At 39.8% G+C, this 26,383-nt stretch overlaps 1 protein-coding gene and 1 long non-coding RNA gene across 2 annotated transcripts in view; one reads left to right on the top strand and one right to left on the bottom strand.

The window, feature by feature from the left end:
- The window catches only part of Timp (Tissue inhibitor of metalloproteases), a 339,739-nt gene that overhangs the window by 164,958 nt on the left and 148,398 nt on the right, over positions 1 to 26,383 (bottom strand). The window lies entirely within an intron of this gene.
- On the top strand, positions 4,627 to 5,131 carry LOC138184873 (uncharacterized). The gene is made up of 3 exons (XR_011174434.1): positions 4,627 to 4,780; positions 4,873 to 4,926; positions 4,995 to 5,131. It is a non-coding gene; the product is annotated as an uncharacterized LOC138184873 (long non-coding RNA).

Here is a 26,383-nt window from a genome sequence, read left to right as displayed (position 1 = left end):
TGGAATCGGATGAGTATCGACGTCCATCGTCCATGTTTATCGGTCTCACGCGGTCCGCATCTGGATTGAAAATACGTCCGAGCAATCAAAGATTTGCTTTTTTTACTTGACGAATCGGCTTGTAACCACTTTAAATGAAATTTTTTAATTAATTTTAAAGGAGGAAAACGGAATAGATGTTGTCGAACAAGTACTCGACCTTGTTTTTCTTTCTTTCTATTTCTCTATCTTTTTTTTTTTGTGAGTCGAATGCACACTAAATACAATTAGTCACATTCTTGTCCATGTTGTCAATCTATGTCGTGCGATCTATGTAGTTCGATGTCTTCTAACTTCATCAACATTAAACAATTTAAAAGAAACTCTAAATGGAGTCACTGTCACTGGGAAATGTCCACTAGGAAATTATCGCATTGTCAATGCTCTGCCATCACCGAACGGAATTCCTATTAATTCGATAAATGCCGGAAAATTTTAATTATTTCGTTTGCCATCGCGCTGCGGTTAAAATAATGTATGTATGATAATCCCGAATTATAGAAATAATTAGAGAATTGTACTTCTACTACGAGACATTATATCGGTATCATAAAGGAAATTATATTTTAATTAACTGTGCCACATTTATAAATGTATATAATCTCCTATTGTAATGGAATAATATTAGGAACTCTCTATATTTATCGTAATAATATTAAGGGAAATTGCATCACATGGATATGATTAAAAAGAGAGAATCAATAGTGATCCCGTAGCGTTTGTCTCTCTCAGATGACGCTGCGGTAATTACCGGAAATGGACAAGACTTTTCTAAGTTGGAGCTCGCACATGGCCCTCCGTGCACGCGTTTCCCTTTAATTAAACGCAGGAACGTTTCGCGGTGGATAATTAAATTGTCTCAGTACGCTGGCCGATCGGTCACAAAGACACGATCTCTGGCATGAATAATGCAAAACGTCGTGCGGGGAACGGTTTTAATGGAGCAGCTTTTAATTCGCTTTTTAATAAGAAGGGACTTTCGCAGCCTTTGCGACCGGGAAATCACGTGCGCGCCCGTTAATGCACCGGTCATTAATGCTACCGGCGTTGTCTTATCCTCTGATCTTGCATACTCCGAGGACATAATTTATATCCGAGTGCCGGGGACACGTTTAATGACGTGTAATCGAGTTTCGTGGCGGACGCGGCCGATTTTGTTGATTTCTTCTTCGCTTTGATCTCTCGAGGTCGCGTTCTAAGCCACGCTGACGCTCCATGAAAATTTCATCGCGCCTTGAAGTTCTCATAGGTAACGCGAATGATAATATTAAATGTATGAGAAGAGAATGTAAGATAAGATTCTCGTGATTTTTTAGTGTTGGCGCTAGCTCATGGGTGACAACTGTGCGTCTATTAACGTCGAATCTCGATGGTATTACAGATCACAGAAGACACATTCTTTCAATGAAACGTTGAACGTGCCGAGTAACGTGAAACCAGTGCGCCGTTTAATGTGTATTCTCATAAATACCAAGTATCGAGATGCGTGCAGCATAGAACTCCGCATACGCGACCATTAAAGCGTCGGTCGTTAACGCTGCGAACGTCGCCTTATCGTCGATCTCGTGTTCTCGGTGATTATAATTTTGCCGAGCTTGCGTTTATTCTAAATTCTACGCGAAACGGATCAGCATTCTGCGAGTCTCGAGTAGAGAGCAGAAAAAAAAGAAACAAACGAACTCTCCGCTTCTTCTCTCTCATCTGTTTTTTAAACTCGAAAATTAGAATATCTTAGAAATTGCATGAGACCGAGCAATTATATCCTAGAATCTGCAGGTACGTAAATTCCCCTAAAAAATTGCATTCGATTTTTTATTCAAACGCTAAAAATTGGAAAATAGCACGGAGACATCACACAACCGACACGTGGAGATACTCTAACATCATTGTTGGCTCTGACGTTCGCGACAACAAGAGCTGCGCGCAAAATTTCAACTTAATCGGAGGCTACCGTGAGAGACGTCTCGTAATTTTTTCAATCCCCACGGTGACTTTCTTTATCCGGTAACGTCGGAATGTTGCATGGGGGCTACACGTCTCTCAAGTCTGTCGGGGAATCGCTGCATATTTTAACGAGATGTCTTCCACGTGAAACGCCATACGACTCGCGTACTTAATTATTTATTAGTCAGGAGTACTTTTACCTTTGAAGTTGCGCCGCGAGCTGAATGCAGCCATGTATGCCACATGTTCGGAGACTTCCCTGAGTCTTATATTTTGCGGCCGTGTAGGAAGTGCATGAAAATGTACAATAAACATGAGTTTATGTACCAGCGCGACTTTTTCCAGCACATAATAGGTTCTTATGATTACTTATATATTAGATTCTGAACATATCGTTGTGAAGGTAGATTGAGTTACAAGCAGGTAACTCATGCTCCTAGGAGAATCTTGAAAACGCTGGAAAAATGAAATAGTACTCTTTGCCGACTGACAGACAGATATATGTATATAGTATTTAGAATCATCCGATTTCCCACTTCCACGACAGACTGTCTACCTTGTCAGCGCTTATAATCGTGGAATATGACGGTGAGTATTTAGTACGTTTCGCTTAAAATAATTTCGTTGAAATTTGTTGATTTGCGTGAAACAATGTTTGATTGTGAACTGTTCGATAAAGTATTAAATCTGAATGCAACAATGTTTCGCTCGGTACCAATATTTTCGATTTCATAATGCGTTTAGTCATTTCGAGTTGCCTGTTTTTCAAAGCTGTCATTCGGAATAGCTTCCGATTCAATTATAGATATGCGAGAAAAAACAAAGGAGCAAAGAGGGCAACGAACGTGTCTTTCGTATAAAACGTCTGGCGACTGCCCAATTTTCAGTCACTAAGTTCCAACAGCGCGTCGGCAATCCGATTGAGACCAATCAGAGGTCAGAATTCTTCTTTCTCTTTCTCTCCCAAATTTTTTCTCTTTCTCTATCTCTCTTTTTTTATCCTCGGCTGAAGGGTAAATCCACTGAAATTGCGTCGTCGAATAACGCGAAATATAATGCCGGATAATAGACGACGGGGTGTCTCGCTGAGGTCGGATAAAACGTGATCTCTCGCCGGGACATTTTGATTTTACACCCAGGCAGATTTATCTTGCAAAGGTCGGGCGTGTATTCGCGAGCCACGGATCTCGCGAAATCATCGTTCGAATCAATATTTCGCTTCGTGTCGTTTTTATTTCAGCCGAAGCTGTGTCGCTGAATTCAATATCTCTGATCAAGCAGCTGTTTGTAATTGAAAAATGATCGGCGGCACCCTCTTTTATCCCGTCGTGAAACGGACGTGTAAATCTGATTTTTCACTGCTCGCGAAATCACTATACCACAATGGATCACGCCGATGAATAAACATCGATCGACCGTAATAATCGGTTCGCGCACCACTTCTCGAATCATCGATGTTCTCGCGAGTAGCTTATCTCCAATTTATGAGATGCCCGTTGATGATTTCGATGCCCAAGTGACCGTGAAAAACTTGATCGCGCATTCAGCAGAAACGCGATCAAAGAACTTTATCAAATTATGTAAATATTGTTTATATAAATTACCTTATCAAATAATTTTACAAAACTATGTAAATGTATTTATTAGATACAAATAAATACAATTTAAACAGACACAAAATTTAAAAAGCCACTGTTATTATTGCACAGTTACTTGAAGTTATCGATTACATGTAACAGAAGAATTACTATATCCATTGAAATCAAGATTTCCAAGTACAACAAACACTCGCTTCATTTTCTTCAATTTTCCACTGTGTTGTTCCCTTACAATTAGTCTAGTAAGTGGAACGCTCCCTAATAGTCACAACAACTGAGGAAGGTTCTGTCAATGACTTTGCGCTTTCAGTTCACGCAGGAACCTCCTCGAACAGGAATTAACTTGCTACAAAGTATCCAGGTTTGTGAGAGTTACTTATCGTCGCGTAACGAAAATTATCCTTAAACCTAAAGAAATCGGAGTTCTAAAAAATACGTCATATGTTATAATGACAGTTATAGTATAATATGAGAGGAATGTTTAATTTTATTATAATGGGAGCAATTTGTAATTATCAAACAAGATGACAATAATCGATTGAATAAACTAATTTGATTCCTCTATTGATGGATGTGTAAAATACCAAATATCACAAATATTATTACATTATATTAAGCACCCATTGCTAATAATATGGTCAGCATATAGAAATTGCTCGTATTCACAAATATACTTCAATGCAATTAATTATAATTAATTAATTAATCATAACTTAACTTAATTAGTTAAAATTTAATATACCTTAATAGCTTTAAACGGCTTCACTTTTCTCCTGTTCCTTTTTCTCCTCTTTTCCTCCTTCCACTCTAGTATGGACTAATTTTAGGCATTCCTAAATAAAATTGATGGACTGATATCGGCATGCTTGGATAATAATTATTATCACTTTTGTTGTTATTCCTGACTTTATAAGCAAAATTTATTGCTTCACAAATTTATATGTTTCTAACACATATTTATATGTTTATATTACATATTCCCAACGATTATCACGAAAGGCTCGTTTTATTGCTTCACGCAACGGTTCATAAATCTATTTATATGTGAAAACGCTTCAACATTGCGGTATATATAAGAAGCACAATATTGCTATGAGAATCAATCAGGTAGTAATATGAATCAATCGGTGAGACTTTTTGTCTTCCTTTTCGTCGTTCTTCTTATGTCAGACTACTTCATTAAGCTGGCTGACGCTATGGTAAGTAGAAAATGTTATATTACCGATACAATATTAATTAAGGCTTATAGTAATATAATATATATTATATATATTATATATCAATTTTTTAGTGCATCTGCAAAAATGGGCGCCCAGCTCCTGGTACTCTAGGCCTGATATGTATAGTACGTTACAAATATTCGACCATGTTAATCGATAATACAATTTGTTAATCGAGAATATTTTCTTTTAGAAAATCTGTCTGATACAACAAGCACAAGGATAAATATATATGACGATATGGCACATCACTGTTATTAATTTTTCTTGTGTGATTTAATAGTATTAAAAGATAGAGCATACTTACAAAAACATATTCATGTCTTTTCCTGTGATCTTCACGTGTATCTGTCAAATCACGTACAATCCCAGTAGGGTTAAATGTCAACCACGTCGCTAAGGAAGCCATGGTAAACCGGTCAGGTTTCTCGCGAACCGTATAATGACGTCCCTGAAATCGGTATCTCAGGAATTCGATAGCGTGTGCTACAGCGATTGTACATCAGAAACCGCAGGGAGCAGTCGTTCGAAGATCAGCTGATTCCCCGGGAGGCTTTCAGCGATGGTTCAGCCGTACCCCTTTCCCTTCAGAATAGTTCCATCCCTAACTTGTATAACCGAGGTTCTTCGACCTCCCCCTATGTTCAGCCAACAGCCATTCCCATTCTGCACTATTCCACACGCCATTCGCTTGAAATTTACCGTCCGGCAGATTGCGAGAAACAAACGGTTCCTCTGCTCACTTCCAAGACTACTTGAATCCCGATTCAACGGCGAACTAACGGCTCCGCGCTTTTGGGAAGAAGCTTCGTCGTTGCCTCGTGATGCGGTTACTGGTAGAGAGAAATACACTTACTACTGGATAAAATGGAAAACCACTGAATGGTGAATAGAATGGTGGACCTCTATAAAATGGAAAACTGTTCTATAGAACGGGGACATCGTTCCACGATTTCCCAGTTTCTGTCAAAATTGTAACGGACTCCTCTTTTCCATCAAACAACATTTTGATTTCTAATTAAAAATATTTTTCCGACTCGAGAGATGAAAGTATATCATATAAAGTTTGGATAAAATACAAGGAAAATAACGTTACATGAAAAACTCTTGCAAAATCATTTTGTCCTAATGTCAGAAAGGTTCATGTTTATCTTCTTTTCCGAGCTGTTTATTGAAACAGCGCTGGTTATGTTTGCGCACCTGGCTACATCAAATAATTCAACAATTTCGTGTTGAACAAAGACAAAAGCAGAAGATACGGAGAAAGAGGAAGACAATATATTATTTATCAAATCGGACTGTATATCGGTGACGTTCGAGCATGAGAGTATGAAGAAACAAGCATTGCGCTTGTAAATTCTTATTACTCAATCTGTTCCGAAGATAGATGAAACGAGAGCTTCCTCCGTTGACTTCCGGCGGCTATCGTGCATAAGAAAAGTTGGTCGTTGCCTTCGAGACATGAACGCGGAACGTACGGTGAACGAGGTCGTTGAAAAGCGTATAGGAGGTAGCGGTGGTAGGTTTACATATCACGGGGAAAGATAATGGTATTGCCTCTTACAAGAATCATGCCATGAAATACACGAATGTGCATGGTGTTCATCCAAAAATAATACTTTCGGAAATTATATCGCCAAAAATACTACCTTAAAAAATACATACGGAAGCAATTGCATATACTAAAACCGTCTACACGACGAAGAGGAAGAAGACACGAGAAAAATGAAATTTTACTTGAAACTTCAACTTCTTGACGCGTTTTCTATTGACTTTGAAACAGCGTCGTCTGTAAAATGTGTTACAAGCACGCCATAACAAAGTGGATGAAGTGGATGAAGTGGATAGAAGTTTAAATGAAATATCGCGGACAAACTTAATCCAATTTAACGTCAAAACCATACCAACGTTCTTTTTCTTGTCATGCTCTTGTATTACAAATAACGGAGGAGGATTTCGAAGTTGTATCACCGCGAGTTTGTTCCGGTAGATATTCCTCTGGCTCGTGTAAAAGGATCGATGACACGGACCAACCGGGACAAGTGATAATCGATGTTCGTTCGTCGATTAGGCGTGAAAAGCGTCGGCCAAACGGATAGGAGGTAAGTGAAGGGAAAATGAAAGAAAACTAGAAAGGATTTATCGAATTCGGGAATGGTGGAGTTAAAATAAAGTCTCGGTTTTCCCTTATTCCGGCAGCCCAGGCACGGGACGTGTAAAGTTCATAGAAACTAACTTGAAACGATAGACCGACGCACGCCTCGGCTCGAGGCTTCATGAAGAGAAAAAGAAAACTGGTATCGCTGTGCTTAGTGAAAAATTGCTACCAATGTCAGCGCTCTTAGCGTAACTACATTTTATTATCATTGAGTTTCTATAAGTTAAACTTTATTTTCAAAAGATAAACAAATATTTAATATTGTTAGTAAATTGTTCATTCTTCGTTATCGAATATCGAAAATGTTTTAATAATAGTTTATTAGCAGCGTCAAGGTTACAAATTAACTTTGTTTAATTACCTTTGAGGTAGACGCATTTATGTAGAAAAAAAGGAAAGAAAGATTGTCCATGGATTACTACTATCCAACGTTGGACTTCATTCTGCCTGCTCTTTAGAATCATTTCATCTTTTTATATTGGATTTCCCTTTATCTCTCCTCTTCTAAAGAGAGCTGCCGAGATATCTTATCCGATAAGAATTTTAACTTTGGTCGGGGGAGTATTAAAGCATTCGCTTATCTGATCCTGCCGTAGAACTTTCGAAAAAGTTTCCTGCCCTTCCGGGGCTCATGGCTCACCTGCAAAATTATCGTTATTTAATATTCTACTCTGAAAAGAATATCTGCTTTAACAACGAGCTGGTCTTTCTTTTAGAATCTATTGTTCTCGAATTACTTTAACTTAAACCACGTAACTTATACATTTTCGATAAACATACCAAACTACATAGTGTACATTGCCAGCTAGAAGTATGACGACGCTTATTCATAAAACATTACTTAATAAAAAATTCAACGTACAATAACACCTCAAATTTTACTTCAATTAATACTTCACATTATATAGCATACATGATTTGGTCGAAATATCAAATCTATAGTGAAATAATAAAAAAATAAAGCAGTGAAAAGCACTCAGCTCCTATCGAATATCACATTTTGACCAGACACATCAAGTGTATTAATACGCATGGCTGACAGGGTACACAATGCCCCGAAGACAGTGGAGCTTCGATATAACTTTTTAATGTTTTCCAACTAAACAGTTATTCACGACAATTACGCATTTAATTGTTCTGGTATATTGTTTTCTCGCAGACAATTCACGTGAATCTGACCATCAATTTGTTGAATCACAGAATAGTTATTCTGACTTGCTTTTTAATCTAACGATGGGGGAAGCTTTCGAAAGCTCGAAGATCCAACTCGTAATTGGCGCAAAGCAACGTCAGTATTTTCCATCGAACGAAGCTTAAAGTCACGTGGTGTCCAACGCGGTGAAACGCGTACGCGGATATATCAGGCTTTTAAGCTGGCTGAGATTTCGCCCAGGCATCTTGCATGCGCGCCCGTTGAGGACGATAAAAATGAGGCATGCACAAGCAAAGGAGCGAGGTATTATTTCTACACCTGCAATCCATAGATAACTCGCGACCAAGAGGTTTCCCGGTAAATTTAAGAGCTTATTAGCCTTATATTATTTTTCCAGTTCACATTGCGCACACCCATCTCCATTCCATCACGGAAATGGAACTTGCATTATGCCACGGTATTTATGACTCACTGCTTCGCTCGACTTTATTCAACTCTCCCGTTTCTTTTTTCTTTTCTTCGGGGCGATCCCTCTTCCTGTTCCTCTTCTTTGTTTCGCAAACCCTGGAACGGGCAGGTTGCATGCGTAAAATACGTTGGGATAGAACGCGCATTATACGCGATCGAATTAAAGCAAGTGGAGCTGTTTTTAATATACTACGTTTTAATTGCCACGGCGGATTTCCTTCTCAATTTTTACTGCTCAATATATCCGATTTACCCGCGTTGATCTTACATTTATAGCTGTTATCATTGACTTAAGAAATGGATTAAGATAGCTTAAGAAATTCGTCGCTTAGAATTAATCCCAAATGCATTTTAATAAAATGAAAACACATGTACTTAAATTATTCTTTACTTTTACAAAATGTAATCGCAAAAAACAAATCATAATTTTGAGATACAGAAGTGTCTTCCAATTTAATTTCCTTCGTAACAGATTAAATATTTAAGTATAGTTATTTCGAGCTCGTATTTAATTGCCACGAATTTCATCATGGTATATAATTAATTTATTTCCCCAAATATTCCCATTGATTAATTGTTTATAAATTGAAGCCAATTTATTTCATTACATTGAATCAGGAGTTCATTAAATCGTAATTAAAAAGAAGACATAGTGTCGCATAATAATTATTTGAACGGCCCGATTGGAGATATTGTTTCTTTAAATATACATAAATCATTGAGGCATTATTGTAAAGATGTATCTAGCTAATATACATGTAGAGACCAAATTATAATAGTAAATTCGTTTCATAGTCGCTGGATTTATGTGACACAAGAATTTATTAAATGACATCTACCTTCCGTCTTTATTCACCTTTTATCTCTATTAACAAAATTTATAACATGTACTTCTAATTTGGATTTCGAGATAATGACACAAGTTTTTTCATTCGAATTTCGAGATAATGAAATATCGATGGCTTTCTATCATTGGTTAACAGATTTAAGTTTAATTACTACTGAGGTTTTATCTGTATTTTATTACAGTATTGAAAAGCTAAAGTGATTTATAATCTGCACAAAGAGATAAATTTTGTAGAAAGCTGACAAAAAATCGTTGCAAAATATCAATACAGCTTTTAATAACATTAATAGAGGGGAATTAATGCGATATTTATCTCCTGTTATCATAAATCACAATTACAACATGATACAGCAATGAATCAACAATTTTTGAATCACGAAAACTTTTATCTTAAATGGATTACAAACACGCGAGTTGATTTAACGATTATCATAAGTGAGAGTCACGACATTATGATAATATTGTGATAAAAAATAAAATTTGAAAAAATATGTATCTGCGCAATTTGTTCTCAAGATCGTTCTTCCGTTATTTCTTTTAAAAGACATTGAGATGATTTTATTACGATAGTAAGTGACCACTTGCAAAGTCGAATAAAGTCACTTCTTGAAATGTGTCGCTGACGTTATTTTCTAGAAATATGTTATTGCAAGCAACGTTGGTTGAATATTAAACTGACACGCGAAACCACACGGGATGTATGCTTGTCATGCTGATTCAACGGTGCGCCATAATTTCGCATTAACTTCTATCATAATTCCTCTATCAGCTTAGGGAAACTCCTGTGTTACGGAAGGACAGATAAGAGGAACTGCCACTCTCGAGGAATATGAAGGAAGGAATCTTACGAGCCCACGAACAAGTAACCATGTCCTTCTCTATCTCGTCGGTTATTTGTGCAGGCTCTATCGCGCGTAACCATCGTTGCAGTGGAACGATATTATATTTATCGCGTTTAATTTCAAATAAAGCTACGATTTTCTTACTCGATCAACCGAAGTCTTCCCGTATTTTCTCTACTTCACGAGAATTAATCAGGAAGATCGTATGAGAATGGAAATTTATTCGTTTCGATTTTCCAAGTAGTTAGTTAAATTAAGTTTGTTTCAACCGCGACGTCTATCGATAATAGAAATTCTGGGAACACGGCCATATGTAATATTCGGTCGAACTATTACAACGCATAGTATTTCATCAAGCTCGTTACCTTTCAATTTACTCTCGTAATTAATGAAATCGTTCTGGCGCCATTCTGTGGCTCCAAACCAATTGACGCAATAGCACATATCCGATCTAAATGTACGCCAGTCACGTCTGCGACTAATTTGCTTTACTACTTGTATAATACGTCCAAACAATTATTGTTCCGACGAAGTAACCGCGTAAACTGAATTTCAGACAGACCGGAAAGTATATTATTGCAATCCCGTGGCGAACGTGTCCGTCGCGAAATAGCGAAAGTCTCCCTAGATTTCCAGAGGAAATCAATTAAACAGCAAACTAATAACTAATAACACGGCAATCAGGCAAGGCAACAGCTTTCCTTTAATACGTTTATCAAACTCTAATTTATCCGGTAACAATCTAGAATCACTTTGAAATTCATTACGATAAAAAATATCTCACTAAAAGCGCAATAACGATAGCTTACATCACGACCTACTTTCGTTTTGGGTAGAATTTATTCGAACGCATTCACAGAGAAGAGAAAAGTGTACGACAGTAATTGCTGACAGGAATTTTAATTAAAAAACGTAATTTTGAGCGATAAGAGATCGTGTATTTGCACGAGGCCTATCTCGCATTTATCGTTATGCGTGTCGAAGTAACAGTGACGCGATATCCGATCCTCGAGCCGCTTTTCATGGGAAAATACACATAGTCGCGAGCACGGTCAGCGAAAGGATTCAGAGAAAAATTGTCCTTTAATTGGCAAGCGACAAGCTGTATCGGATCGATCGTAATTCCGCGGCAGATTAACCGGACAGTTAATGCGCGAAATAAAAGATGTAAGGGGATCTTCAGAAGCGTTAAAAAAAAAAAAAACAACGACGCCATGCAGATTGTTAGATTCGCCGGCGGGATCCTCCTCGTAGACTTTTACTGGCACGGTCTTATGGTAATGGGCTAATAAGCGGACAGATTTAAACGCGGCACGCGCGCGTACCTGCAACGAGGGTCTGAAAACTTATTTTGAATTTCGTTCGGAGCTAATAAAATTTCGAGATTATGGCCAAGCGATGCCGAAGCAAAGGAAGAGAAATCTTGTTAAAAAATAAACCAAGTCGATGCTAATTAAAGTTTGACGAATACAGGCGGCAGATGGGTGGGATTTAAGGCTATAAGCCTTTTGTCGATGTAACAGGGAAGGAGAGTTTAATTTCGTGGACAAGCGGAGAGCGGTCGAATGAAACGCGAGCCACATCTTTCCCGGCTTTCGCGTTAGCGAGAACTCCGGGTCGCGGGCCAGACATTTAGTCGACTGTTTCGCCAGGAATTGGACCGTAATTTATTGTGCAGCCTGCGCAATTAAGCGCTTTCGAACGTGCAATTATTTGGCAGATTTACCGCGTGCCCCCTTTTCTCAGCTATTGCGTCTCGAACGATCCTCGTCGAGCTACCGTTCCTCTCTAACGAAGATAAATGTTCTGTCATTCCTACTGAAATTAATTATCTGAGATTATTACGATAGGTGGAAGCGTTCGTTCGCTTTCAACGGCTCAGGGCGGAGAAAAAAAGCTTGATCTTGTTGTCGGAGGATATCTCCTTCTAATACCCCATAGAATCCTATACAGTTGTCTTTTATTTCTTCCAGCCAACCAAAAACGAAACAGTGACAAATACACACACGATATATTCTACAAAAGAAAAAAGAAGAAAGAAAAACAACATAGCGAGAGGAGCAAAAAGTGGCAGACTAACGAATAAAGTCTCGTTAAAATAAAGATTTTCGTTATCCGAAAGTTGCCGATGGTAGCACTATACTTGCCTAAGTATCGCAATATAAAAGGCGCGATAAGAAGGCGAAACGGTGAAATCGGTGGAATGCCCGAGGCTGAGAGGAAAACAAGCGAATGAGCAACGAACGCTAGAAATTTACTAATGGAACGGACACGCGGCTGGGTAACGAAAGGTATGAGGGAAAACGAACTGGAGAAAAGCGAAGACCGGAGGGTGGAGGGCGCCACAAAAAAAAAAAAAAAAAAAATGAAGAAAAGAAAGAAAACTAAAGCAAAGTAAAAGGACCACGGTTCAAGAACGATAAAACAGCAGAGGTTGTTGAACGGGTGTACTCCCTTGCCACGGGTTTCTCGTTGGGCCACGATGCAGTGCAATACCACCGAGCAGGTAGGATGGTTATGGTGCAACGAGCAGCCCCATGTATAGTGCACCGTTAGTGACGGCACTTACCGCATAGTCTTTCTCTCTTCTCTACATGGATGTGTAGGAATGTGTTTAGCGTATCTCTGAATTTTCGGGATCATGTTTGCCTTTCGTGCGTTTTAGTCTGTACGAGCAATTGTCGTGGGCAATGAGCGCGATCGAAACGAAAACTCGCTTTCAGTCGGATAGGGTAGATACCGCAGTATACTCTACGGCCATCTACGTTGACTATCTACGGTTCGTTCGGCGTTATACGTTACGTTCGGTGTCATGGTTTTCGCAATTTTCAACCATCTGCACCTATACCAATTAATAATTACGTCGTACTTACTTTCGACGTTTCTTCTTTGCAGTAAGATACCTACGCGATTCTGGTTAGGGAAGATCGTTCGTTTTTTCCCTGCCTTCCTCTAGCTTCTTTTGGAAGTTCGACCGTGTAGTTTGACAGTGACGGAGTTTGTTATAAAATTTTGAGGAGCGTTAGATATTTGGTGAAAGTATAGCCCAAATAAGAAAGAAGAGTAAATAGATTAAACATAATCGTAAGTACGTTGAATAATTCCCAAGTATTCCGTTGAAAACAAATTGGGATTCCCTTTTACGTATTCTCGAGCTTAATGAAAAGAAGCATGAATCGTTCGAAACGATACTATAACCGGTTACACCGTGGGGCCGATATTATAAATGTTTCCAGAAACGCTTGCGTTACAGCAGGAAATAGGAATTCGTGAAAAGCGGGACAAGGGATGAAGAAAGTGGTTGTACGGGAAATCAGAAGAGTCGAATCGTTTCCTTTTAAATTACGACGGTGGGAAGGCTTTTCGATAAGTGGAAAGGCAATTCCATAAGGAGCAATAAGAACGGCGAATACGAAAAACCGGAACTTAAGAAGTTGCCATAAAACTGCCAATTGTAAACATGCAGTGCATGTATTTGCTAGTACTTGCCGCGGAGATTTTGTCGTCGTGTAAAAGGAACGAATAAACGGAATTATCGACCAGAAAAAAAGAAGGAAAGAAATACAAGCACCGAGAAATTCTTCGAATGGGCTCGCGTACTGAGACGTTACATCATTCCGGTTCGTGTATAATGACACGATGGAAAAAATACATCGCGACTCAAATAACGCGATTAAACGAAACTGCGGGCGGAGTGTGCAACCAGGAACCGATTTATTCGCCACTCACCTCTTGACTTGGTACTTGTCGAAGATACAAATACGACTGACGAAGTCGGGAACTCTATTCGGGGTGAAAGTTCACGCAATGCGGCCAGGACGAACAAGATACATAAATCGAATTTAACGATCCGCCTAAAAATTCAAATAATTCTATCGGAACATTGAAAAATTTCCTCTAAGAGACGGTATAAAAAAAGGAAGAGAAAGAAAAATGAAGAGGGTTGATATTTTTCCACGCTTTGTATGAATATTTCCACTTAATGTCTCGGCTAAGCTGTTTACCTGGCATAAACGCTAAGATACGTTGAACACCCTGATACCACATAATTTTTTCCTAGACAAATCCGCCGTTATAGCGCATCACGATACCAGTGAAAATTGGGTCAACGTCGTGACGGAGTACGTACCGACGCTAGATGAAAGGTTTGAACGAACGTGTAGTGAGCGAAATAAAGGGTCTCGAAAGAACGGCGTAGCACGGTCGAGCGATGAAAAATTCACTAAGAGTCGCTTTCGAAAATACATCCTTCCAATTTCTTTCCCGAATGAATTACGGACTAAAAAGTTCGTGTTGCGTTTGACTGTAAAACATTGAAAATTTCTCTGTTATATCACCGCGGAACGTATAAATAAATAAATAACTGCATATGAACTAGACCAGTAGCTAAAGTAAATTATGTCGCATCATTCACGGGTATTTCTTCGTTTTTCCACTATTTATTCGTTAAAAATTTGAATAAAATATAATTTTTCTTTTTCATACTCCTTTTACTTTTTCAAAATGTTCTTGTCGTAAACGGAAAAGATAAGGTCGCTTTAAAGAGCTGCTCTTTTATAAGATGATAAAATGAAAAGTTTCGAAAGAAAGCTTCAGTTGGCAACTTGATTCGTCGTCCTGCCTCTTCGTCCTTTTAATTTTTCTTTACCTTCGTTCTTTTTTTTAAACTTACATCTTACTTTTCAAAGCATTTAAATATTTTGCAAATCATAGTCGTACGCGATATCATTCTTCAAGAATACGTTTCACCGAATCTGTCGATTTGTAAACACGAACACACACCGCCATCGACAATTGGATTCGTTTCACCCCTAGACATATACATTTTTAACGCTGTTTACCATTCTGCCCCTTAGCCGTGCTCAACAGTCGCAGAGGGGAAAAAACTAGGACGGTTTTCGACGTAAAGCGAAGTGTACAGGTATTTGAATACTTTGAGGGTAAAAGTTCCTCTGAACAGGTAGGGTCGGAAATAAAAGGCTTGAAAGGGCAGATAGATGCAGCAACGAACGACGAAGCTGCCTGGGGGAGAGGTTGCATGTATACGCGGCTAGATGACTGCTCGACAGCCGATGCAGTGCAAGTAGACGAATACGCTAAAAAGTCATGGCTTTGTAAAACGCAGAAGCGCAGCTACTATTTGGTTCGTTCGTATGGCAAGACCAATTTTCGTTCTCGTCTCTTATCCGCGTACACGCGCGTACGGAAAACTTTGTTTCAACTTGAAAATCTAACGGGATAGTTTCGGTTTGCGCGCTGGTTTCCCTGAAACTTTCCACCGTTGACCTGAATGGAAAGTGGCGGGCGCGTGCGCGTGTTCGATTTTTCCAGAGATTGGTTTGGAAAAATAGAGTGGATGAACGCCGAAAACACGAAGAGTGTCGTCCGAGTAAAAAGAAGATATGTATATATAGAATGACTGTGTTATTTACGTTACCGTTAAATTGCTTCATTCTCTCCGTTTCGTAGCTGTTAATAAAATTTCGAATTACCCGTCGAAACTTTCCGCAAACAACCGAATTACCAGTTAAATAATTTTGTTTAATTTATTCGCACGTGGTCCGCGATTTAGTTTAATTTAATTCAACAGCAGTTACTGAAACGTTAACATAATCGTGATTTATCCAAAACAAACTGGGTTACCAAACGTACCGGACGTAAGCGTGGTATAGCGTTATACAGTGTTATGAAACGAACTGCGAGACAAATAGTTATCGCGGTCCTGTGCGAGGTAAACTAGAAAAATGCAGTGGCCTTGTTTGGCGGCAGAGTCGCTCTGAGCGGCGCACGGCTTTTCTTCGATCGTTTTCGTTGTAACCGAGGAATTTTTCAATAGCACACTCGAATTCACGTTCCTTGTCACCAGGTGTCGTGCGGTTTCCGGTCCTGCGCTCTCGAAAATCATCGTAACAATCAGTTTCGCTACGCGTTCTACCATTTATTACATTTATTTCCTGTTCGATGTCTGCGCAGTTATTGGAACTCTCCGAGAAACCGACATAAATGAAAGACGGAAACAAGTATCGCTAAGAAACCAAGCAGCGGGAATACAAAAGAATAAAATAGCTGGCGTTCCTTGGAAATGTCCTCTATGCCCTCGATATACGTGAATAAACTGTTTGTTTCCTTGAATCGAAGTAAAATAAGCTGGTATGAGGTACTGAACTGTTGACTGTGTTAACCATTCAACGGTAACAATCAGTTTTTACTCTAAAGAAAGTCGCTGGAAATTAAATTCAAAATTATTTTTGAGAACTACGTTGATTTCAACTTACTATGATTTCATCAAAATGTCAATTATTAATTGGGTTAATTATAAATAGTTAATTACGGATAATCATAAATAGATGGTGGAAGAAACACGTATTATAGGTTCTGCTACGAGAGCTTCGATGAATCGACCATAAACTGTCAGAACCGGACGATCACTATTGAAAAACTACCACCTAGTGTCGTGAAAATTCGTGGAATCATAAAGTTCTTTTACGATATCGTGGCCAATATGAAGAAGAGAGAAAATCGCCGACCATACGGCATTAAAGGCAGATTTAACCGTACGGCGTACCACCGGTATATCTGTGTGATGTGTACACACATAAAACAACTTCTTCTTGAGGATCAACTACAGAGGAAAAGCCGCAAATCGTCTTTTTGTCGCGCACAATCACGCCACGTTGGCGACTGAATATACAGGTATATCTCGGTGTCTTCCTGGAAGGTAGGGGACTAATGCGACGAGGGATGATGGAATTTGCAAATCACCCTGCACTTCACTTTTCTCTCCCTTGGTTCTCGATTCCCCCATCTGCGTGCTCATCTAAAACCTCATCCTCGTTTTCATCTCTATCCACTCGTTCCTTCCCTGTTCGCGTTCACGGTGTTTCCCTGTGCGTATCGCGTCGCCCTTGCTCAAGACTCTCGCTATTCAGTTCCCCTCATTCTATTTATCTCACTTCTTGATATCTCTTTCTTGTCTCTTTGTCTTCCTATCTGACGACATATTTCAAATGTTACGTCTGTCCCACTTCAGCATTGTGCTATTATTCTAGCGTTTTCCTCTTTTTACCTTTTCTCTTTTTTTTTTGTTTGCTTCATCGTACACCCTCGTCACCTCTTCATCATCAACCCCTCTCACCTTCCATCAGCCACCAACGTGGCTAGGCCAGAGCCACTCTTCCTTTTCCTCTCTCTCTCTCTCTCTCTCTTTCTCTCTCTCTCTCTCTCTCTTATTCTACTTGTATAGTTCGCCCTTACTCGCTTCTTCGAACTCGCTCCACGGGTTACTTCTCGGCAACCACCGACGATATTCTCGACTCGTTCGCGACTTAAGCGAGCTACGCGCGTTTCACACTCCCAGCAGCACGGTCGCTCGAGCTAAAGCTCGCGCTCGCGTCCTTGTTAACCCTGGCTGGTTTTAATAAAAAGTTGAAGAGCCAGGCTTACCGCACCCTCGACTGCCATCGATCACGGGCGTATCCCCGCTGCTCCCTCGCCCTGCGACGTGCAACTCGTCGGTTATGAGGAATAAATAACGAGTTCATATTCTGTAACCGGGGGCACGTGATTCCCTATCGAAATAACGCGATAGGGATGCGGTGAAATTTCAACGTAGAGATTCGATAAGCAATTTATGCCCCATTCCGACGAACAATCCGTGAAATTAATGTAATTGCAGGGCGAGCTCTCGCGGTCAGGATTAATTTAATGAAAATTTAGGAATGTGGTTGTTGTTTGAATATTATTACATTAAAGGACATCAGGAAAAGATTATTTATTCTGAGCTTCTTTGACCTAACTCTTAAACGATATTTCAAATGATATAAATAACGTTAAATAATAAAGAAATTTTATAAATAAAGATAGAGACAACGCCCTCTGTAGATCATTACAAATGTAGTTTCTTGTGGATATTTTACACATTTAAATTTGCCATAAGTGCAGAAACGTTTAGAGTCTATTTATAAATATTCACGCGCATCTAAAATAAGAATTGTCACACTGAACGATTTTTCACTCGACATTACACCGCGTATGTGCATGTACCGATAAAGAGTTCACGAGCTCGTAATGTAATGATCCAAGAAACGAGGCACTGGAACCATTATACCTGTCAAAGAACCTATAATCTTATCCGACCCTTTCAAGGGTCCATCTCTTTCTCCCGGCGAGCTTAATCATTTCATACGTAGCCTATTCAAGCCTTCAATACAGGCGCGCAGCTTTCAAGAGAAGATACAGGTCTTCGATTCTGTTCTCCGGCAGCTCGTTGCCTCAACAAATGGCTCGCGAAGGAACAACGGTTACCGGTAAGAAGCATTTATTTGGTCTAATCGCCCTTTGTCCTGGATACTTTCAACGAGGACTTGTACAAACGTTCGTCAAGAAGACAACGCGATAACCGATCTTCTTTCTACGATCGTATTGTCAAAGCATAAGAACTCGGCTATTATTTTCCACGGTACAATTTAGCGTTCGTACGTATTAAGAAACGATCCCGAAGACATTTGAATCGGCACAAAAGCATTAGAGGTAAGCAATTCCATTTTTTCACGTAATATAAATAATTCATATAGTATAATCGGCGAAAGCTAAAAACTTGGATTTCTTATTTTATTATTTTACAGTGGGAAATCTTAAATGATTTTAACGATGTTCAATTTGTGTAACTAAATTAAATTCGCGGCAATATGTCATTTTTCTTGGAATAGATTTTGTTTTTCGATCGGGGCCTTTTTTGCGATTAATCAAATTTAACGTGTACGCTTTATTCCACGATTAATGAAAGTCGATAAGTTTTCGTATAAAGCACCGTGTAAATATCACCTTGTAAAAGAACTGAGAATCGATCGAATTATTTTCATCGCGCGCACGTTCATCGAATTCAAACGACGGGCGACGTTTCGTTGAAGGTAAAGGTAAAACGATTTTTCGGTTTGTTCCGCTCGTCAAAATTATCCAACGAGCGTTCAGAACTGTTTTCAAATTATTTAAAATCCCGCGGTAACGATCAAATTGACGAGACGATATTATCGGGTCTGGAGCGGAGTAAAAACTCGTTCAGTGTAAACTCTGGAATTGTTTTCATTGTTAGGACTCACGGGTTCGAGAGGCAATGGAAGGCAAAGGGTCGGCTAGGAAATCGCTGAATCTGCTATTAATCAGTACGTTCTCTTCGATAGTTGAAGGGAAGGTAACTACTTCTCTAGTTGGCATACGAGTCGATAGCTTGCAGCTGGGTCAGAGCATGCGTTTCAAAGTGACGCCGTGATTGTAAGGCGTCGAGGTAATCTTCGACTAACAACCCATTCACCAGGTCACTTCGTCGACACGCGGTCTCCTCTACGCTACCATTGGGGACAGAGTTCACGGCAGTAGCAATTATCGATCACTGATCACCCAATTGCTGTTTGCTTTATCAACACTATGTCAAGCCTATTTACTATGGAAAACCTATCAATTGTCTTTCAAATCTTAGCTGTATCTGGTTCTTAGGAAATCATAATTTCAATAAGAAGCTTATTAAGATATCATTAGCTAAGATATCATTATAATCATAATGAAGAAAATTGATGTAGGATAACAAATGAGATTAATCGAAGAAATTGTGTACTTGTGTAGCTCGTGACTGGTCGCGGTTCACGGGGGATCACGATTACGCCGTTCGGAATCCGTTATGAATCATGGATACACTTGCGCATAGTCTGCAGTGGGCCTGTACAGCATGTAGTCTTCCGTGGGTCGCGGTCGATACCGTTTACGACATCTATGAAACCGTGACATTCATATACACTACACTATCCTCACAGTAGGTCACGACGAAAGTTGTACGAAATCTATGGCGAATTATTTACGATCCATACCGAATAGTGAACGATCACGTAAAATCTCGAATGCTGTTGGCTTTAAATGGGATGTCCTCGGGGTCATCGATACGGAATATTCCTGAGGTCCTTCTATTAGGTCAAAGGACGTGCACGTCTACGTATTGAATTTATCGCCGTCGCAATTTCTATCGACTTTCATACATCTTTCGTTCTTATTTTTTTAATGCGGCATTAGCTATAAATCATCTACGTTGCAGCCATTACTGTCGAAAGTTCTGCCGATGTTCATAAATTTTTCTTCCTTCGTTCCTGGGAAAGCAACGTCTATTAGTTATAAATAGGAGTCAAAGTTATGAAGTCGGAGTTTCGATCTCAAAATTAAGGAACTTATAGAATTTCAAAAGGATCGAGAAACGCGATTTTTGTTCCTATTTAATAATGTTCGATACACAGTGCATCACTCGTTTGCGTACGGAAATACAACGTATTGTCATAAATTTCCCAACTTCCGAAGCGGTAACTTAGCTCTCTAGTTTTCCATCTTGCTCTGAACCACTCTTTCATCGTCTCTCGGCCTGGTTTCTTGGTTCCTCTGTTTCTTGCTAAACTACCCCATCCACAGGTCGCGGTCGCTTTTCTCGCGAGAAAAAGGTACAGTAAAGCATCGGAAGGAAGCAGTTAGAGTGATGGTTTCGCAAATATACCACGGTCTTTAATTCTCCGTTGCCAGAACGCGCATACATCTTTATTCCCTTCCTCGAGCGGCTCGAGTTGACCTGCTGCTGACTGCAGTCGTTAAAAACACGATCTTTTCTCCGACGCCAAACTTTCCAACTTTTTAATGTCTTCTGTAAGTGTATCCCGCTATATAGCGTGGAGTGTATGGCCGTGGTAATTAATCCGTAACCGGCGAACTTTCAACAAAAACTCGCGTGGCTATATTAAACGACGTGGTTATAAAAAACGATGAACCATAAAAACAGATCAACTTCTTGCCATTTTTATAACGTAACACAAAACCGGCTCTAGCGGCCGAAATTATACGAGGTACAATGAATTTAAATTAAGACACCAATGTAGAAATTAACCATGCAAGCTAGACAAGATCCTTTATATGGTAAGCATTGCGTGAAAACTAGAGACAGGAAGACAGACAGACAGACAGACAGAGAGGGAGAGAGAGAGAGAGAGAGAGAGAGTGAGAAGGGGAGGAAAGGAGGGGACTTAAAAAACTTTTTATCCTACCAAAACTAAAACCCAGTATTCGCACGAATGGAGTTTCGAGGCCCGAAGTAGGTCTCCCTCTGTTCTGGAAAAAATTCGTCGCGTTGGATTTTTTCTCAGGGCGTAGCGTAAACTGGCAAACGTTCCCGTGAAATTCTTTATTTTCCTAACTACGCTTGCGACCCCATTCGCACGTTTCCTCGGAATTCCCTGCTAGACCACCGTTCCCATTCGCTGCTTAAATTGATCCGATAACAGAAAATTATAAGATAAAACTAGATTACATAACTTTTTCACTTTTGTTCCATGTATACACCTACAAGTCATATATAAACTTTTTAATTAAATTATTTACAATAATTTTTAATTTAAAAAGTATATTTTTACGTACGTTAAAACAGATTTATGTTCAAAGCAGATTCGGTACAAAGCACGGTGTTTTTGTTCATCGAGATTGTCAGGCTACCTCGAAACATGTGCTATCTCTTAAACGTCGATTGTGACTACGATCTCGCTGGATTTCCATCGGCCTCTACGCGAGGATCTTTCCAAGCGGAATTCGGTACAGTAACGCGAGCCGTGCGCACGTACGCGTGTTCACCGCGGAAAATGTGCACCAGCTTTTACTACGACCGGTAATTACCTTTCGTAATAGCTGTATGTATATGCACGTGCATTCAATAATACGTGGCATGCGGCACGAGTTCGAGAGGAGCCTAGCGTGGCTTTACTTTCGCAGCTGCTCTCTCTCCCTCTCTCTCCCTCTCTCTCTCTCACACACTCTCTCTCTCTATCACTCTCTCTCTCTCTCTCTAAGATCGTAAAAATATTAAATAGAACGAGCTTCCTCTTCCGTCCAGTTCTTTGTTATACACATATATTTTATGCATAATTACGTCGTTGCGAGATGAAAAAATCTCGCAAAAAAAAATCAAAAATGAAATTGCTCCGTGAAAAGTTGAATTATTATTGGCAGCCATGTTATCGAATGATGGAGAGAAATAGATATTTGATTGGATTCTAAATTTTAATTCTCTTGTCGATTTTTCAATATCGCGGACCTTTTCGAAAATCATAACGAATTAAAATCTAACAACGGTGACACAGCGTTTTCGATTCATGGATATTTTTCCACTGTTACAAGGGAATCATGTTAAAACGGGACCTATATTGGGTGATTGCGATCATTTATTAATTACATCATATTAGCCGTTTGTTTGTTTTTTTTAAGAGAGAGAGAGAGAGAGAGAGAGAAAAGAGGATTCGCAATGAGAGAAGGGATATTACGATAAATTGGATTTCAAAAACGGTGTAACGCTCGCAGTTCGAGGGCGCTTGTACATAATTCCGCCCCCAGCCTATGCATTATCGATTGCTCCATCAATTATTTATACATTAATGATTCGACGTTGAATATCGCCAGTTGAAAATAAACACGATGCTTGAAAGCATACGAAAAACAAATTCGAAAGCCTTTTGGAAAATATGATATTTTTATTACCGTTATTACACTTGTTCGTTGAAAATATATTTCGCTCGATACAAATAGCTAACACATACCGATATACCGTGTTTCATTTTACTTTACTTTCCGCATGACAATTTCGAATAATTATCCTCGGAGTCGAACGTGCAGGGCAATTTCCGTAATTTGTTTTAAAGCGGTATCGACGGTGAAAACGAGACAATGCGTTGATAGCTGTTGACTGCGTTTTAGCTGTCTTGAAGCTCACGCCGAAAGTAGAATACTTGAACGCGCGGTGTCGAGCGGTGAGAACGTACAAGTCTAGCCAGCTAGAATCATAAATTGACTGCGAAATTGGGACAATTACGGTGACGCCATTTTCATGCGACTAATGTACTCGAATCGATGTTAAAACTGGATTTTCTTTCAACTAACGGACGCCTTTAATACATCAATGTTCCATTTTTGTATCACAGCTGTATCGTAATATAAACCAACTAAATAATGGAAATGAAAATGGAAATATTGGGAAATATTTAAGAGTCCTCGTAAAACGACGAGAGAAAAATAAGAATGCAGAAATGCAAAAATGTAAAATATCGAGTAATAACATTATATTCATATTAAATATATTTTCACGTAAATATACTCTGATAAATATCACATAAGCGATAAGTATACCACTATAATACAATTAATTAATTTTACTCAAAGTTTGGTGTACACCTTGAATTACTTAATTTGGAATTTCCTAGCATTAATTACGTACCATCTTCTACTTCGGTTGAAATCTCAAATTTCTAATCTTAATTACGATATACGTTCTACTTGAGTTAAATTCTCAAATTCAACTAGTTAAGGAGAATTCGCGGCTTTTTCTCGTTATTTTAGACATTTTCGTGCGAGAAAACTATTTATTATAATCAAGACTTACGCAAAACCATGCGCTCGACACGAGCTTTTTAATTATGCATAATTGACGGTAATTAAGGACGATTCCGATCTGATCTAGATCGGTTCGGAGCAACGTTAATTTCGACTAGGAACGGGCCAGCTCTTAGTGGATTATTTAAACGCTAAATTGCACGAGAGCCGGAGCTTTAGATATTTTCGAATGGCGATAGTAGCCGTGTGTTGTCTACGACTTATGCACGATAGTAAATCAGCCGTTTCGCAGTATCTAAACGGATTATTTTCCCGTGGAGCTTATAACGTTCGCGCGCTATAAATATTTTGATGCACGACCGCGAATTACGCGAGCGTTTCGCATTCTAAAGCGCACGCAACCGGAGCTATCCTCTGTATCCAGTCCTCGAAGACGGCGCGATAATTCTAGATAAAAACGGACCATGCTGAAACACGAAGGAAAATTACCCTCGACACGGTTATGAACGCGATTCATATTTTCGCCATGAACCACCGGTGTGTGCTTCTTTTATCTCTCTTTCCTTTTCTTTTCTCCGTTCCTTTCTATGCCATCCCGTCGATTCTCATCGTCAGTCACGGACAAAACGAACCGATAAAGGTTTTGGAAACATTCAAATCGCGATGATATCCGTCGATATAAAACGGTCGGAATTCGAGCGATCACGGAGCGTCGAGGAAAAAAAAATGCTAAAGTCAGCGTCGAAGGTGACCGTAATAAATTTCCTTGGGGCCACGCTCGAGCTCACACAGTTTCCTGCTGGCGCGATTTTCTGCGGAACGTTTCTCTGCCAGCTCAATGGGAGAGCAGAAAGGAAAGTAGGAACAAGCACACCCCTCGAATCCCTTCCCGCTGGTTCCCGTTTTACTGTGTATGCCGGTAGCAGGAAGAGGTGGAACAAGGCCAGAGCCGAGAGTGGGACGAGTGAAGTGGAATTAGAGCAATCCTCTCTAATGGTAATTAATGTGCGGCGTAGTCAATGTAACTCACGTCGAAAGAAGAGGGCACGATCAAGTCGGAAGCGCTTGGAAGATTCAGCCTCGACGTTCGACGCGTGTGTATGTGTTCGTATATATTCTGCGCGTTCGTGGAAGGGTGTTGGAGCTTACCGGAAACGGCGGTACTAGCTGACTGGTTGGTGTGTCGTGGCCTGTACCGCACAAGAAACAGAATTGTCCCTTTGGTGGTGTGTGGTGCAGGCAAGGAGTGAGAGAAGGTGGGAGTAGCGTCGTGGTATCGCGGCCAGCACTTTTAAACAATGAAAGCTGATTGAATCGGGCTCCGTGCCGTAACCTGGGCTTCCCTTTTTCGCCAGAGGTGAAACTTGGCCAGGGTTTGGCGCGCGCGTTCCCTTCTTTGCCGCTGTTGGAAGCCATCGTGCACGTTCCAATAGCAGGTCACTTCTCCCTGTCGAACGAGGGTTTGGAATGGTCGTGCACATGGCGCATTCGAGGTCAAAGAACACATAACGGCCACTTTTTCCGATGTCACGACACCTCGTTTCCTCCTTCCCTTAACCGCAACTATTTTTATTATTATCGGTAGGTACACGAGGGTCACCTATCGACGGATGATTTTCACCCGTTTATTGGATCCCAGACGTTGTTACGCTGCTTGGTTAAAGTATATTACGCCGTGAACGATGACATAACCCGTCGGCTTTTTGAAATTTATCGGGACACCGAGATAAGCAGGGAAATTATTGCTACGGGATAGTAAGTGTCCCGCTGTATACGATCGCGACACTATGGTTTTCCTTTGTGCGCGCGAAAGGATGGCTAGAGGCTTAACGTACGATTAATTTCGATACGCTTTCTGGCATGAGAAAGTGGCCGAGATTAATACCAGGATGCATTAAGAGAACGCTTCAATGATTCAGACACGACAAAGATTTCGTACGTCCGACGCTTTCAGGTTCGTTCCACTATCGCCCAGCACTCTGATGCACCGTTCCATTAAGTGTTAATTGAATCCCAGAGCTTGAACAGAGTAAAATAGATACGGCTGCAAGTGGAACAGGTACAAACTGCGGCTCCTAAAAGCCCTCTTTAAAACTACCCTCACAGTGCTTAGCCAGATCCCTCGCTGACCCGTGGTATGTTTCTTTCCGAAACGCTTTGAAGTTTCACTGAAAGCATTAGCGGTGCACTTGGTGAGTGCTAGTGAAATTACATACGCAATATCCTCGACTTTCATTATTTAATTGCTGGGATATGCCGTATTGATGAGTCCAAATGAAATACACCAGAAAAATCGAAAATATAACACAAGTAATTTCAAGTAGAATTTTCAAGACATTTCCGAGAAAGCTGTTCTCGTGCAGATTCCTCTTTTAAAAACTGTATTTCATAAAAATATCTTCGTAGAAAGGACTCCCCTTTTCCAGAATTTTTTAAAGAAGAATTTCTATCAAAAGAAAAAGGAAAAAAGATTTACGGAAACTTTCGTCTCCCTGGTGCCTCGTACTGAGAACACGATGAACCATTTCCCTTCCTTATTCTTCAATCATAAAAACGCCCGGGCTGCAATAACCTATGTTACGTTGCTGCATCAATTTCTTACTAGTTTTCTAAACAACCTATCACGGAGATTGAACGTGAAATGCAACGAATAACATTAAAGTCACGAAACGGAGATTTACAAAATAAAATTGTTCCTTCTCTTTATTTAATTTGT

The sequence above is a fragment of the Bombus flavifrons genome, chromosome 11, assembly GCF_040668555.2.
Source record: "Bombus flavifrons isolate JBK064 chromosome 11, iyBomFlav1_principal, whole genome shotgun sequence".
Classification (NCBI taxonomy): domain Eukaryota; kingdom Metazoa; phylum Arthropoda; class Insecta; order Hymenoptera; family Apidae; genus Bombus; species Bombus flavifrons.
The sequence above is the reverse complement of the archived record's forward strand: the minus strand, read 5'-3'. Positions and strand labels throughout refer to the sequence as shown.